Here is a 6,716-nt window from a genome sequence, read left to right as displayed (position 1 = left end):
AACAAAACAGCCTGCATTTTTCAGAGAGAGGTGCGTGAGGTTCAACAACACACACATGCCCAATCATATTCAATTTGTCTCATAAATAAATCACTCCTGACACTGAATCCTGACACTAGGCCTGGGCCAACTCATATCTCTTATCAAGATGTTTAGGCTACCGCACAGCTGTTATGAACAATTGTAATTTCATCAATAAAGCAGTCAAATTATATTCGTTGACACATTTCACCCATTTGAAGCAGCTGAATACAAAGCAGCCTTTGCAGGAAGAAAACAGAGAGAACCCTGAATGTGCATACTGAGGGGTGGCCGATTTAGAAATAGCATGGTTACATACACTCAATTCGTTTACATGCGTTGCAAGAAGAAGGATTTCCCTAATAATCCTGTTTACATAGACACATCTGAAATCAGGCTACCTGATGAGACTTTTGATAAGGGACAGTTCTAAATTATTGTGGGGGGGGTGTTGTGTGTTTTTTGGGTGGGCACGGGAGTTTCCCCTGGACTACATTTGCCCTTTTGCAGCTTTTACTATATATTTTCTCCATCCTAGTTACATTTCCTCATCTGTTTGCATGTGCCTCCCCTATATTAAGGTGTTTTGGTAATTCCCTTATGCACTGTGCTTTTCCATGCACTAAATATTACTATACTACAGATCAATATACACTTAGTGCACAAAACGTTAGGAACACCTTCCTAATATTGAGTTGCACCCCCTTTTGCCCTCAGAACAGCCTCAATTTGTCGTTGCATGGATTCTACAAGGTGTTGAAAGCGTTCCACAGGGATGCTGGCCCATGTTGACTCCAATGCTTCCCACTGTTGTGTCAAGTTGGCTGGATGTCCTTCGAGTGGTGGGCCATTCTTGATACACATGGGAAACTGTTGATCGTGAAAAACCCAGCAGCGTTGCAGTTCTTGACAGACTCAAACTGGTGCGCCTGGCACCTACTACCATACCTGGTTCAAAGGCACTTACATATTTTGTCTTGCCTATTCACCCTCTGAATGGTACACGTACACAATCTACAGTATGTCTCAATGGTCTCAAGGATTTAAAATCCTTCTAGAAACTGTCTTTTCCCCTTTGTCTACACTGATGGAAGTGGATTTAACAAATGACATCAATAAGGGATCATAGCTTTCACCTGGATTCATCTGGTCAGTCTATGTCATGGAAAGAGCAGATGTTCCTAATGTTTTATTCACTCAGTATATACGGTATATATGTATTAATTTGATGTATCTTTTGCCTCTCGGGCCCTCTACGGGCATGGGCCCAGAGGCTTCAGCCATGTAAACTCCTGCATTATTCCGGCCCTGCTTTTCAAAAGTGAGTACGTTTACATGCATACTAATAATTGGATATTAAACTGATTATGGTATGGCACTAGTCATATAAACACTTTACTCTGTTTCTCTTAATTGGTGTAATCAAAGTAAGCATACACCCATTAAAACCTGTTTTTCTGAGCAATGTTTTGAATTATTAGGACGTGTAAACAGCTTAATCAGCGTTCCAGGGTGTATTTGATCTACACATGTGCCAGCACCGGTAGTGCACGCCTGGTAGTGCACGTCTGGTAGTGCACGCCTGGTAGTGCACGTCTGGTAGTGCACGTCTGGTAGTGCACGCCTGGTAGTGCACGCCTCCCTCTTATACTTGTGTGAAGAATCAAATATGCTTCACAAAAATAACATGGTTGCTGATTGGCGATTGTCTGTATTTATCAAAGTCCCGTCAGGTAGCCTGATTTCAGAAGTGTCCATGTAAACAGGATTATTAGGAAAGTCGGTCTTCTTGCAAAGCATGTACATTTTTAAATTGAACTATTATATTAATCTGACTATTCATAATAGTCCTATTATTGTGTGCATGTAAATAACATATTCAATGTCCCTGTATGATCCTACTGATGTGTTTAGGCCAGAGACTCCTCTGAAAGACCACGACTAATGGAATGATAGGGTCTGCACAGCGCTAATGTAGTTCTTTAACCCAAAACTAAAGTATTGCGTAATTGGTCAGCTGCTCAATTATGCTTATGTAGTCTGTCCACGAGAGATACACAGTGCATACTCAACTGATCCAACACAAGCCTTTACTATGGTAACGAGAGAGATACACAGTGCATACTCAACTGATCCAACACAAGCCTTTACTATGGTAACGAGAGAGATACACAGTGCATACTCAACTGCTCCAACACAAGCCTTTACTATGGTAACGAGAGAGATACACAGTGCATACTCAACTGATCCAACACAAGCCTTTACTATAGTAACGTGAGAGATACACAGTGCATACTCAACTGCTCCAACACAAGCCTTTACTATGGTAACAAGAGAGATACACAGTGCATACTCAACTGATCCAACACAAGCCTTTACTATAGTAACGTGAGAGATACACAGTGCATACTCAACTGATCCAACACAAGCCTTTACTATGGTAACGAGAGAGATACACAGTGCATACTCAACTGATCCAACACAAGCCTTTACTATGGTAACGAGAGAGATACACAGTGCATACTCAACTGATCCAACACAAGCCTTTACTACGGTAACGAGAGAGATACACAGTGCATACTCAACTGATCCAACACAAGCCTTTACTATGGTAACGAGAGAGATACACAGTGCATACTCAACTGCTCCAACACAAGCCTTTACTATGGTAATGTGAGAGATACATAGTGCATACTCAACTGATCCAACACAAGCCTTTACTACGGTAACGAGAGAGATACACAGTGCATACTCAACTGATCCAACACAAGCCTTTACTATGGTAACGAGAGAGATACACAGTGCATACTGAACTGATCCAACACAAGCCTTGACTATGGTAACGAGAGAGATACACAGTGCATACTCAACTGATCCAACACAAGCCTTTACTTTAGTAATGTGAGAGATACACAGTGCATACTCAACTGATCCAACACAAGCCTTTACTACGGTAACGAGAGAGATACACAGTGCATACTCAACTGATCCAACACAAGCCTTTACTATAGTAACGTGAGAGATACACAGTGCATACTCAACTGATCCAACACAAGCTTTTACTACGGTAACGAGAGAGATACACAGTGCATACTCAACTGATCCAACACAAGCCTTTACTATAGTAACGTGAGAGATACACAGTGCATACTCAACTGATCCAACACAGGCATTTACTATGGTAACGAGAGAGATACACAGTGCATACTCAACTGATCCAACACAAGCCTTTACTATGGTAACGAGAGAGATACACAGTGCATACTCAACTAATCCAACACAAGCCTTTACTGTAGTAACGAGAGAGATACACAGTGCATACTCAACTGCTACAACACAAGCCTTTACTATGGTAACGTGAGAGATACACAGTGCATACTCAACTGATCCAACACAAGCCTTTACTATGGTAACGAGAGAGATACACAGTGCATACTCAACTGCTCCAACACAAGCATTTACTATGGTAACGAGAGAGATACACAGTGTATACTCAACTGATCCAACACAAGCCTTTACTATAGTAACGTGAGAGATACACAGTGCATACTCAACTGATCCAACACAAGCCTTTACTATAGTAACGTGAGAGATACACAGTGCATACTCAACTGATCCAACACAAGCCTTTACTATAGTAACGTGAGAGATACACAGTGCATACTCAACTGATCCAACACAAAGCCTTTACTATGGTAACGAGAGAGATACACAGTGCATACTCAACTGATCCAACACAAGCCTTTACTATGGTAACGTGAGAGATACACAGTGCATACTCAACTGATCCAACACAAGCCTTTACTACGGTAACGAGAGAGATACACAGTGCATACTCAACTGATCCAACACAAGCCTTTACTATAGTAACGTGAGAGATACACAGTGCAAACTCAACTGATCCAACACAAGCCTTTACTATAGTAACGTGAGAGATACACAGTGCATACTCAACTGATCCAACACAAAGCCTTTACTATGGTAACGAGAGAGATACACAGTGCATACTCAACTGATCCAACACAAGCCTTTACTATGGTAACGAGAGAGATACACAGTGCATACTCAACTAATCCAACACAAGCCTTTACTGTAGTAACGAGAGAGATACACAGTGCATACTCAACTGCTACAACACAAGCCTTTACTATGGTAACGTGAGAGATACACAGTGCATACTCAACTGATCCAACACAAGCCTTTACTATAGTAACGTGAGAGATACACAGTGCATACTCAACTGATCCAACACAGGCCTTTACTATGGTAACGAGAGAGATACACAGTGCATACTCAACTGATCCAACACAAGCCTTTACTATGGTAACGAGAGAGATACACAGTGCATACTCAACTAATCCAACACAAGCCTTTACTATAGTAACGAGAGAGATACACAGTGCATACTCAACTGCTCCAACACAAGCCTTTACTATGGTATCGTGAGAGATACACAGTGCATACTCAACTGATCCAACACAAGCCTTTACTATGGTAACGAGAGAGATACACAGTGCATACTCAACTGCTCCAACACAAGCATTTACTATGGTAACGAGAGAGATACACAGTGTATACTCAACTGATCCAACACAAGCCTTTACTATAGTAACGTGAGAGATACACAGTGCATACTCAACTGATCCAACACAAGCCTTTACTATAGTAACGTGAGAGATACACAGTGCATACTCAACTGCTCCAACACAAGCCTTTACTATGGTAACGTGAGAGATACACAGTGCATACTCAACTGATCCAACACAAGCCTTTACTATGGTAACGAGAGAGATACACAGTGCATACTCAACTGATCCAACACAAGCCTTTACTATGGTAACGAGAGAGATACACAGTGCATACTCAACTGATCCAACACAAGCCTTTACTATGGTAACGAGAGAGATACACAGTCAATACTCAACTGCTCCAACACAAGCCTTTACTATGGACAAATAGAAAAACAGGCTGCAATGACAATTAGGAAACAAACAGGCTGCTATGACAAATAGAACAAACACGGCTGCTATGACAAATAGAACAAACAGGCTGCAATGACAAATGGAACAAACATGCTGCTATGACGAATAGAACAAACAGGCTGCAATGACAAATGGAACAAACAGGCTGCTATGACAAATAGAACAAACAGAGCTGCTATGACAAAAAAAATGAATATAAACAAACAGGCTGGCTATGAACAAATGGACAAACAGGCTGCAATGACAATGGACAAACAGGCTGCTATGACAAATGGAACAAAAGGCGCTATGACAATAGAACAAACAGGCTGCAATGACAATACTAGAACAAGGCAACAGGCTGACATGGCTATGACAAATAGACACAACGCATGCTATGAAAAACGGTAGAACAAACGGCTGCTATGACAAATAAAAACAGGCTCTATGACAATGGAACAAACAGGCTGCTATGACAAATGAACAAACAGGTTGCTATGACAAATAGAAACAACAGGCTGCTATGACAAATAGAACAAACAGGCTGCAATGACAAATGGAACAAACAGGCTGCTATGACAAATAGAACAAACAGTGCTATGACGAATAGAACAACAGGTGACAAATGACAAAGGCTGCAATGACAAATGGAACAAACAGGCTGCTATGACAATAGAACAAACAGGCTGCTATGACAAATGGAACAAACACTGCTATGACGATAGACAAACAGGCTGAATGACAAATGGAACAAACAGGCTGCTATGACAAATAGAACAAACAGGCTGCTATGACAATGCAAACAGCTGCTATGACGAATAGAACAAACAGGCTGCAATGAAAAATGGAACAAACAGGCTGCTATACGACTAGAACAAACAGGCTGCAATGACAAATGGAACAAACAGGCTGCTATGACAATAGAACAAACAGGCTGCAATGACAATAGAACAAACAGGCTGCATGACAAATGAACAAACAGGCTGCAATGACGAATAGAACAAACAGGCTGCAATGACAAATGGACAACACGGCTGCTATGACAATAGAACAAACAGGCTGCAATGACAAATGGAACAAACAGGCTGCTATGACAAATAGAACAACAGGCTGCTATGACAATAGAACAACCAGGCTGCAATGACAAATGGAACAAACAGGCTGCTATGAGATAGAACAAACAGGCTGCAATGATAATGAACAAACAGCTGCTATGAATAGAACAAACAGGCTGCTATGACGATAGAACAAAACAGGCTGCAATGAAAATAAAACAAACAGGCTGCTATGACAATGAACAGACATGCTGCAATGACAATGGAACAAACAGGCTGCTATGACGAATAGAACAAACAGGCTGCAATGACAAAATGAACAAACAGGCGCTATGACAAAAGAACAAAAACGTGCTATGACGAATAGAACAAACAGGCTGCTATGACAAATGGAACAAACGGCTGCAATGACAATGGAACAAACAGGCTGCTTTGACAAATGGAACCAAACAGGCTGCTATGAAATAGAACAAACAGGCTGCAATGACAAATGGAAACAAACAGGAACAGCTGCAATGACATAATGGACAAACAGGCTGCATGACAAAGGACCAAACAGGCTGCAATGACAAATGGAACAACAGGCTGCTATAACAATGGAACAAACATGGCTGCTAATGACAATAAAGAACAAACAGGCTGCAATGACAAATGGAACAAACAGGCCTGCTATGACAAA

This window comes from Salvelinus namaycush, chromosome 2 (genome assembly GCF_016432855.1).
Source record: "Salvelinus namaycush isolate Seneca chromosome 2, SaNama_1.0, whole genome shotgun sequence".
Classification (NCBI taxonomy): domain Eukaryota; kingdom Metazoa; phylum Chordata; class Actinopteri; order Salmoniformes; family Salmonidae; genus Salvelinus; species Salvelinus namaycush.
The sequence above is the reverse complement of the archived record's forward strand: the minus strand, read 5'-3'. Positions refer to the sequence as shown.